Source organism: Carassius auratus, unplaced genomic scaffold, assembly GCF_003368295.1.
Source record: "Carassius auratus strain Wakin unplaced genomic scaffold, ASM336829v1 scaf_tig00042015, whole genome shotgun sequence".
In the NCBI taxonomy this organism is placed as follows: domain Eukaryota; kingdom Metazoa; phylum Chordata; class Actinopteri; order Cypriniformes; family Cyprinidae; genus Carassius; species Carassius auratus.
The window spans coordinates 162,711-174,367 of NW_020526691.1; the positions used below are offsets into that span (position 1 = coordinate 162,711).

General features: G+C 31.2%; 1 pseudogene; it reads left to right on the forward strand.

Moving 5' to 3' along the window:
• LOC113085614 (chloride channel protein 2-like) overlaps window positions 1–7,553 on the forward strand; it is a 19,703-nt pseudogene extending 12,150 nt beyond the window's left edge.
• Window positions 7,554–11,657: the final 4,104 nt, after the last annotated feature.

An 11,657-nucleotide genomic window follows, 5' to 3' on the forward strand; every position in this document is an offset into this window, starting at 1 on the left:
AGTTTGTTTTGTGACACAAGCAGCATTTTCAGATGTTTAGACAAAAAAAAAAACAGTTCTTGGGAAAGCTCAGAATAGATACTGCTTTACAAGGAGCTGACTGTGGGTATAATCACTGTAACACATGGTTTGTGGCTTTAACGCACAAAGGTTTTCTCTCTGCAGGATTGTATGTGGCTTTGGCGGTGCCCTCTTTGTGTATTTGTATGGAAAGATTACTCTGTTTGTGAAGAAGCAGAAAGCCACGAACAGCTTCCTCATGAAGAAGTAAGGGATTCTTACAGCGGAAGCTAAAATGTTTGTTTGATCTTCATTTGCTGTCTGTGCTGTGTCTTCTCTTAAATAACCAGTCAAACATGCCAGTGTTCATGCATTTAACTCTATTTGTTTTGTTTCTAGTTGTTTCTTATATTCTGCTTTGGTCTCTGTGCTGATTTCAACGCTCACTTTTCCTCTGGGCTTTGGGCAGTTCATGGCTGGACAGGTGACACACACACACACACACACACACACACTACACAAAACGTGCTGGTTTCCCAGTCTGTTAAATCCATAACAGATGACATTCATTAATCATTCTTCATCATTCAACAACATGCATTCACCTAAAATAGAGAATGACACTTCAATTCTCTCTCATACGCTGACTCTGGTTCTCTCTAATTAATCAGTCATTGAAAATGAGGCAATAAAATGCTCCATTAGCAGCGAATGTAGTCATACACTATAATAGCATGCCTTATCTAAATACAGTACATGCACAATTAGCAGTTAAATGAAACGTGAAAGCCAAAGTCTTTCTGAAGTAAAAGTTCACCCTAAAATGAAAATCAGCTGTAAATGTCTTCATCCTCAGTTCATCTGTTTCTTCATCAGGTTTGTAGAAATGTAGCACTGCATCAGTGTCTCATCAATGGATGCTCTGCAGTGAATGGGTGCCGTCAGAATGAGAGTCTGATAAAAACATCACAATAATCCACAGCACTCCACAGTCCATCAGTGAACATCTGGAGAAGACAAAACCTGAAACACATCCAGCATTAAGATGATTTTAACTCAAACACAGAGTCTAATCCATAATAACACTTCCTCCAGTGAAAAAGTGTTCTGGTCTGAATCAGGCGAGAAATCTGCACAGATCAAGCAGCGTTTAAACAGCTCTAAACAACAGCAGATGCACTTTTTCACTGGAGGAAGTGTTATTATGGATTATAAACTCATATTTTAGGTTAAAACGTCTTAATGCTGGATTTGTTTCAGCTGTTTGGACTTTCATTCTGACGGCACCCATTCACCGCAGAGCATCCATTGATGAGACACTGATGCAATGCTACATTTCTACAAACCTGATGAAGAAACAAACTTATATTGGATCAGCACATTTTCAACTAATGTTCATTTTTGGCAATGCTATTCTTTTAAATGAAAGTCTAAAGATGTTTTTGGTTTATGACATCATTTCCTCACCATTTATAGCTTACACAAAGGGAATCCTTGATTTCATTTTTTGATCATCGCACCTGGTCAAATCATGGCATCGTAGCAGACTTTGATCATGACGATCACTTAGCCGCCTGGAAACATCCGGAGGCTAACGTCTTCATCATTCTCTCCATCTTCGTCATCATGAAGGTAAGTATACACAGACACACTAGTTTGTCCTCAAACTATAACTAAAGAAACTAAACTCTTCTTTATTCAGAAATACGTTTGCTTTAAAGACTTCATGTAATGTTTAACTTTTGATGCATCATGCAGTTGCATGTGTGTGTGTGTGTGTGTTTTGTTTTAATGAGCATTACTCTTGTCTGTTATGTAGTTCTGGATGTCTGCTATTTCTATAACCCTTCCTATACCATGTGGTTCCTTCGTTCCCATTTTTGTCATTGGTATGTGTTTGTGTGTTTTCTCAAAAGATTATAATTATATATATATTTTTGGTGCATTTCCACCTTTTTAAGGTGTGTTCACACCAAGGATGATAACTGTAATTATAATTAAAACCGTATGTTTATAAAAAATCCCAAAAAATCTGTCCACACCACAACTATCACAATAATGAAACATTAGAATGATATTATTGGAATGACATTCAGAGTAATTTTTTTCCAGCCAATGAACAATAGAAAAATTAACAGCCGATCAGAAATTACTCAACGTTAATGATCTGGAGCATTTAAAGTGCTGATATGCACTTAAGATATATTGGAATAACTCAAAAGTCATGTCATGATTCTTGGTGTGAACGGACCTTTAATTCGGTCATTCTTAACAGTATCTTTTCATATAATGAGTCTCAGATTAAAGGGAATGCATACGTGTGTGTGTTTCAGGTGCTGCGTTTGGACGTTTGGTGGGTGAAGGTTTGGCCACATTGTTTCCAAATGGCTTTAACATGGATGGACACATATACCCTATAATGCCCGGAGTGTATGCTGTCGTAGGTGAGAAGCTAGACATCCATTAAATCTGAATACTATCCATAAATTAAGCATTGACTTAGCTTTTAAAAAGTAGTAACTCTCTCCTGTGTGTAGGAGCGGCAGCGTTAACGGCTGGAGTCACTCACACGCTCTCAACCGGTGTGATCATGATGGAGTTGACGGGTCAGATCAATTACGCTCTGCCCATCCTCATCTCTGTGATTCTTGCCAACATGATCTCGCAGACTCTTCAGCCGTCCATCTACGACAAAGTTATCCGCATAAAAAAACTGCCTTACCTGCCCATGCTCAGCTGGGGCCACCGCAAGTGAGTCTCTTTGTCCAAACATTTAAACTTTTTTTTTTCTATTTCAAATTTCACTCATCCTGTGCACCACCAAAACTTTTCTTAGCAGTTTATTTCAACTTATTTTCAAGGGTTTCGTAAACACTTTGGTTATGTTTTTAAAGTGTACATAATACAAAAAATATATAGAGTACATTTGATTGTAGTTTACACAGCATTCTCAATTATACTGCAGCATGCACATTACAAGTACTTAACAAAAAGCGTTACATTTTATAAAGGCAGTTAAATTGTATTTGATAAACTGAGTTTGAGGCAACATGAATAGGATCAAAAATGTACCAAATATAAACAAATCACCATAATTCCCAATTTGATTGTTTATATTAAGAATCACAAATGTTTTGTATCACAAGTTTTCTGAAATGTTATGTTTAAATACGCAAATGAGGCATTATATAATTAATATGCACTCATTTGCAATTATTTCAAGAAAATAAATGTGAATTTTGGATGAAGAAAGGTTCAAAATTCTTATTTAATTTTGTTGACATATTAGAGTTAAAGGTTTTTATTGAGAGGATTTTGGATTTTAGTTTTTATCACTCCATACATCAGAAAATCATGTCAACAGTCAGAAAAACTAATGTCCACCATGTTTTTACAAATAAACTGGTCTATAAGTGAGTGTGAATGATATATGAACAAACCCCACAGTAAAATCCTTCTGAATATAGAGAGGAATAAAACTCTAAGTTTAGGTGTATGTAAGTGCTGCTAAAGTAAAAAAAAAAAAACACAATGTCTTAAAAATTATGCATTTTCTCCATATTTTTAGGAATAAAAAGCTCTATAATTGCATGTTACTAAAATATGAACAAACCCTTTAGTACAAACCTTCAGAATATAGAGAGGAATAAAACTCTAAGTTTTGGTGTATGTAAGTGCTGCTAAAGTGGATAAAAAACTCACTGCCTTTAAAACTTATGCGTTTTCTCTACATTTTTAGGAATAAAAAGCTCTATAATTCAATGTAATACATATATGTACAAACCTCTCTATAAAAACATTCAGAATATAGAGAGGAATAAAACTCAAAGTTTTGGTGTATGTAAGTGCTGCTAAAGTGGATAAAAAAACTCACTGCCTTTAAAAATTATGCATTTTCTCTACATTTTTAGGAATAAAAAGCTCTATAATTCAATGTAATTGATATATGAACAAACCTCTCTATAAAAGCATTCAGAATATAGAGAGGAATAAAACTCTTAGTTTTTGGTGTATGTAAGTGCTGCTGAAGTGGAGAAAAAATTCTTTAAACTGAGATCTGTATTGTAATCTACGGACGCAAATAGGTAAAGTGCAGTAAAATAAACACTTAAAGTGTTTTTTCATGTTTTCTTTTTAGTCAATTTTTCACAATTACCTTTCTCTTTCTGTAGTAAGTATAATATTCATGTGGGTGACTTTATGAAAAGAGAAGTTCGTTATATCACGCTGAACTCCAACTACCGAGAAATATTCAAGATCCTACGCTCAGGAAATCTGAAAACACTGCCATTGGTGAAGTCCGCAGGTACAAACACACACACACACACACACACACACACACACACGCACACACATTATTTCCTTATATCCTAATATTTGATAAATTCATGTGGGCATTGCTAGGGACTGTCATGTAACCTAATTAATATTCACGAGACATACTCTGTTGAAAGGACATATCAAATCAACATAACATTATTAAAAGAATTTAGTATTTTCTTACTTTTCATTGTTATTAAAAATAAAATTTATTTTAATTGTAATTATTTTTAAATGTTATTTATTTAATGTAATGTATTATTTGCACGGATATATTTTGTAATTATTTTTGTAAATCATCTATATATATATATATATATATATATATATATATATATATATATATATTAACTACAAAAATATTTGGAGGTGAGACATCCAACACACACACACACTCTAGAAAAGTTTCTAGTGAACGTTTTGAAGTGTGCATACTTTTATTATTTTTATTGTTTTGATAATTTAGAAAAAAATCTCCCTGTAGAGCTGCTCTGAAACTGCATATATTGTCAAAAGTGCTAAACAAATATTAGATTTTAAATCTCTAGACATGTACAGTTCACACCAGGAATGCAGTTTTACTGCAAGCCAGCAGCATATGAAATAAATGTGATGTGTGTATTTATCGATCTGTTCCTGAACTTTCTGTCTGATCTCATTGCGTCTTTCAGAGTCGATGCTCTTGCTGGGCTCAGTTGAGCGTGCTCAGTTACTTGCACTCTTAAAGCAGCGATCACAGAACCTGCGAGAGGAAAATGCGTCCACCATGCCTTTCAGCTACAATGTTCACTTCCAGGTCTGACCGTGAACGTTTGACTATTATAATAAGAACAGCTGTTTTTTAATCAGAATCAGAAAAAGCTTTATTGCCAAATATAATAAGTGACATAAACCCTCAGTACACAGAGACAACTACAACACACCAAAAATAAAATATAAATAAAAATACAGATATGTGGACAAGTATTGAAAAAATAAATCTAAAATACCTTCCATAATTTTGTGTATATATATATATATATATATATATATATATATATATATATATATATATATATATATATATATATATATATATATATATATCTGTATTTTTATTTATATTTTATTTTTGGTGTGTTGTAGTTGTCTCTGTGTACTGAGGGTTTATGTCACTTATTATGTAACTTTAAAATTATTCTACTCCTGCAAGCACTGATTTGCATCACAAATATCTAGTTATATAAATATCTAAGTGCTGATTATGGATTTATGTATATGTGTGTGTGTGTGTGTTATAGACGTCCACAGAAGAGTCTGCATCCACTTTCACTGATCCGGCGTCCACTGAATCTCCTCTGAAGAAGCCGTCTGTCAATGAGAAAGATATTACAAGTAATACTGAGTTATGTTAAATGCTATGTTAATTTATGATCTCACAAAGTTACATTATAATTAGGGAAGCTTTCTACACAGCACAACAGATATTTCTGTGAATGGCTACATTGCTCGATGCTGTAAAAACACATTGTAAAAGAAACCATATAAACCATTAAATATGAGCTGGATAGTTTAATCTGCAATTAAACACTATTATTGCAACTTCAGTTGAGATGCATAAATTACTTACTTCATAGCACATGCATAGATATGGATTCATTTTATTCTGTCTGTTCAGGTCTTTATGATTCTGGCCTGAGCTTGAAGAAGTTCTTCTGTTCTCGTCCTGACATTAAGGCAATGGAGGTGAGACATCCCACACACACACACACACACACACACACACATTCATGTGCTCTAGAAATGTTTCTAGTGAACGTTTTGAAGTGTGCACCTTTTATTTCATTTTGTAAGTATGTGTATAAATCTAGCATATGTAGAGCTCTATGATTTCTGTGATGTGGAAAATATCAAGTTATAAAAATGGAATTTACAGTAGAATTTAGTATATTTTGGATTAATTATTTAAAAGTAGGTCTGTACAATCAATCAACTAGTCTGTGATGATAATAATAATAATGCAATTATTAAAACTTAATTTATTAAGGATTATGACCATTTTTCTTCAAGCTTTGCAGCAATTTGTTTGGCAAAAAATCTAATAAAAATCATATGGTTACATTTTTTTAAAATGATTTAATTGTTAATGTTTTAAGCCATCAATGTTTTTTGATAATAAGATTTTATTAAATCACAAATCCATAAAAAAAAGTCTCCATCTTTTTCCAGGATGACCCAGAAACAGAGGATGATGAAACGGTACTTCAAGAGGTGAGGACATTTCAACACACACACACACACACACACTCTCTCTCACTCTCACTCTCTCTCTCTCTCTCTCTCTCTCTCTCACACACACACACACACACACACGTACAGTATCTCTGGCTGTGAGTGCAGGTCGAGGAGTGGGAGGAGCAACAGCTTGACGAGCAGGTGAACTTCAACAACTGCAAGATTGACCCCGCCCCCTTCCAGCTGTTGGAGCGCACTTCACTGCACAAGGTGTGTGTGTGTGTGTGTGTTTTGCTTTAGTCTGCAGACAAAATAGTGACGTCATTATAATGATGAGTCAAGTTTCTGGAGTTAATTTCAGTAAATGTGTTGTTATTGATGCAGAATGTCACATAAATCCCTAAACTTTATTTGAGAATTGGAAGAAATACGTGGTTTGCTCTGATTTCCCCAGTTAACATCTGTATTGTCTCCTCTCGGACAGACTCACACCATGTTTTCTGTGTTGAATCTGGATTACGCTTACGTCACCAGCATCGGACGACTTGTCGGGGTCGTTTCGCTGAAAGAGGTGAGAGTTCATCAATCACACAGAAATGATATTCAAGAGCTCCTTTATTGATATTATAGTTCAACCTTGAACATCCATAGAAACTTCCCATTGAACAACATTTTATTTGTAGCAGAAAACCATTCTTAAGATTATTAAAGGTGTGTCACTGTTAGAAAAAAAAAAATAGTTAAAGGTGTATTAGATTATAATAACATTTCCTTCTTTTTACTGCATTTTTGTTTAGTGCTGTAAAATGATTAATCACATCCAAAATATAATAATATATAACCAAGCTGATTTCTGGCTCTGGTGTGTGTTGTAGTTGTGTAAAGCTATCGAGGGCTCCCTGCCGGCGGACGGCGTGAGGTTGCGTCCCATTCTGGCCAATTTCAGAGACCGAGGCGTTCGAGGATTCAGGACCGAGACCACCGAACTCCACAAAGTACTGGAGCGTCAGATCAGCTAAAAAAAATGGTTCTGTTAGGGTTAATGTGTGTGTAGTATTTACACATAGCTGTGTGTAGAAGCAATAGAAGTCAATGGAAATATGTGTGTGTTTGTTACAGAAATGGCCTAAAAAGTAATTTATTTATTATTATTTTTATATATTCAAATTGATCTTTGAATGCAATGGCCATTAAGCGCAGCTCTAAATCACCTGTTGGTTAAAATGTTTGTAATTTTAGTTACAAACATTTGAAATCAGTCTGATTTTCAGATTGTTTCATAATTATTTTTGATGTTTTCAACGAAAGATAACAAAAATATCTTTTCTGACTAATGCATTTTTTAAAACTGTGGTTTTGTAACAATATGCATTTAATTGCAACATGACAGAAATTATAAATAAAGAAAAACAGACAGACAGAGAAAATTAAATCGAGTTTAATAATAACTACAACAATTTCTGGGGGGAAGTGTGCACTTTTTATTAGTCTCTTGATCATCAATCAAGAAAATTTAAATGTTGTTAAATAAATAAAAGGTGTAATAGTTTTATTGATATTAGTAAAATAATATATGTGCACTTTTTATTGTTTCTTGTTTATAAATCAAGAACATTTATGTTCTGTTATTTAGATAAATAAAAATGTGTGCGCTTCTTTATGGGTTTCTTGATCAAAAAAAACAAGAAAATTTAATTAAATATAATAATTGCATCAATATTGGGGAAAAATGTCCAGTTTCATTGGTTATTTGATCATAAATAAAGAAAACAAAATGCTGTTAAATAATTAAAGTATAGTAATTAAAGTAATATTTTGGGGGGAGCTCTTTTTATTGGATTCTTGAACAAAAATCAACGCATTTGAAGTGCTATTTAATAAAGTATAATATTACAGTAATATTAGGGATTTTTATGCACTTTTTATTGGTTTCTTGATTCCCAAACAATACTGTCATCTTCTATAGTTTTCATCAAGACACACTAACCTAAAGCAGTAATAAACAAAAGTTGAGGTGCTGTTTATATATTACCTGTATATGTTTGTATTGAATGTACAGTATAATTGTTTGCTTTTTAATTACCCTGAGCCCTAATATGTTATATTTTGGTCAATCAATGCACGTTTTTACCCCATTATTTTCCTAAGAAGTGCAGAAACTCTATACACACGTGTTCCTGATTGTGTTTGCAGACACAAAAAGTCAATAAAATAAAAAAGTGAAAATTGGGAACGTTGTTAAATACATTTGATTCTTTGAAGTAGTCAAGCTGCTGCTTAGAAAATGTATAATTAAGGCTATAAAATTACCAGTTAAAAAAACATTCTGGTCATTGAACATTACAGTTTCAGCTCCGTCCGGACAGATTGTATTTTGTGATCTTAAAATGACCTTTGACCTTCACTCATAGCTTTTTCTGCACTAAAGGTGCGGGGAGTGACAACAGGGGTCAAAGTTCAGCCAGATTAAAGCATGTGATGTTTCTTAAGGAAAGTTAGTCTGTAATTATGTTAAATTGCTTAATAAAATGACTAATTTGGAGATTTTAATGTATTTTGTTATTGTAGATATTTTAAATTATTCAATTTTTTATGTAATATTTTGTTTTTAATTTTAAATGTAGTTATAGTTATAGTAGTTATAGTAATTTTTCTAATAAATTAAAATGAATAAACTAATAAGTTATGAAAAAAATATGCATTTAAAATAATTTAAAATGTAATATTTCATAATAATTTTATTTATTTCAATAAAATTTTTTATTTTATTTCAAGTAGTAAAGGTTTTTGGTTTTAGTTTGCTGTAATTATCCTGTTCTGAGAATGTGTTAAAAACTAACATTATTTTATATAAAGTTGTGAAGAAAAACGTAAAAAAAAAATAATGCCAACACACACAATGCAAAGACTTTATTTAATATGTTTACTTTACACTACAATGAACTAATAGAGAATTTGATAACGGCCATAATGTGCATTTCTGATCTCTAAAAAAAATATCTATTTTCTAATGTTAAGCAAAATATATTCACTATTCATTTCTTTTAACATCTTTCTTAGACTGGAAGTAAAATATGATTTGGTCTCCTTGTGTATGTGTTTTCGTATTTTCATTATGTATTTCAGCTACATTTCTCATTTTTATTTGGTTTATTGAAACTTGATGTACTAGAATAATTAAAATTTAAATAAATCTATAAAAATTATAACTATATAAAAGCTATAAAAAAATAATAATCAAATAATAAAAACACATAAAACAGTTTAACTAAATGTTTTATAAAATAATTTATTTTAAAATTAAAATAATTTATTAAAAATAAAATAATAAGAATAACCAAAATGCACAACATAATGTCTAATAGTTTAACTATAATTTTAGTAAAATTATTTTACAATTTACAAAAAAAAAACTTAAAAAATAAAATAAAATAGAATAATGAAAAAAATAAAATAACATTAAAGTACATTTTTTAAAAATTAAAATTACATTATTCATTAAAAATAACCAAAACACACAACAAAATGTTTAACTAAATTAAAAAAAAAAAAAAAAAATTCTTTTATTTCTTAAAAATAAAATAACTAAAATAACCAAAATGCACAACACAGTTTCTAAAAGTTTAACAAAAATTTTTGTACAATTATTTAAAAATGTAAATAATTTATTGAGAAATAAAATAGAATAAAATAATGGAAATAACCAAAACACACCAACAAATTACTAAAACTAAAAACTAAAATTTAAATAAAGTAATTTATATAAAATATAAAATAATATAAAAATAAAATAATTAGGAAAAATACATACATGCATATTATATTAGTATCTCATTGTGCTTTTATGATTTAAAGCCCACAGTGATGGACGCTGATACTGAATATCACCAGGAGATGGAGACATCTATGCCTCTTAATTATTTAAAATATCTTGCAAATGCTTTATTATATTTTATTTTAGAATATTTTAGTACTATTTCAAATTGAAACTTCAGTTCTTTCTAAAACAATATATTTACTATGACAAAAAATTCTGACATTAGTCTGAGCAATGTTAGTAAGTCATGAAGTGTTTATTCACCCAGATCCAGAAAAAAACATGCAATTCATTTACTTTCACCTCTTTAAACATTTAATAAGCTGATAAAGTGTGAAGTTACAGAAGTTTAAGGTTGTACTGAGAAACATCACGGTGACGTTGATATTCTTAACGTTCATTTAACGCGTTTAAAATGTTATTTCTTGTTTTAGAACGTTCAGAAAACATTCAAAAGGAACGTTCTCATAATGTTTGCGAAATGATACAATGGAATTTATCATCAAAAGAAAAGAAAAAAAGGATGGCAACATAAAAAAAAGAAATTCTTAACTTAATGGGAATATTACTATTTAAAAGCGTCCATGTTTCTGAGAAGCATATAAAGGTTTCGCGGTCATAAGCGTGTGTTGACTGATTGTTTATACGCATGGCTGTATATTTCTGTGCTTGTGTCAATTTAAAGATTACCCAGGCGCTTTTGTGAGGTGAATGTTTGATCTTCAACAGATCCGCTCGTGCTTCAGCTTCTGTCATCTTATCAATAAATAAAAGAGTTTTTAAAGTCTGATTGATCATCTCTGGATAACAGCATCTGCTTCCACGCGTAGTTAAAACAACTGCTGGATTATTTCTGTCTGCTGTTTACAATTACACATCCGAGATAGGCTATACTAGAGTAAAATAGGGTATATTTAGGGTAAATTCAGGGTAAATTGAGTCAAATTTGAAAATAAAATGGCCGTCTATAAAATATTTACAAGTAATCACATTGGACATATTTTGCATAAGATCCAAAATCGTTCTATATAACAGTATTGTAATCCAAAACCGTACCTACACAGTTTTTTTTAGGCATTTTTATGTTATGTTATTATTTTCTTTGTTACATATGTCGAAATACATTAGTGACATTGATGCTATTGAAACAATATCAGTACATGCAAAAAAAAATAATAATAGTGACTAGATAGATAGATAGTAGTGTATGAATTAAGCTTGTTTAATTATTAAATTACTATTTAGTTGTTAAATTTAAATCACGTTGTATTTTAACTCAAAATATAATGTTTCAAATATTTTACAA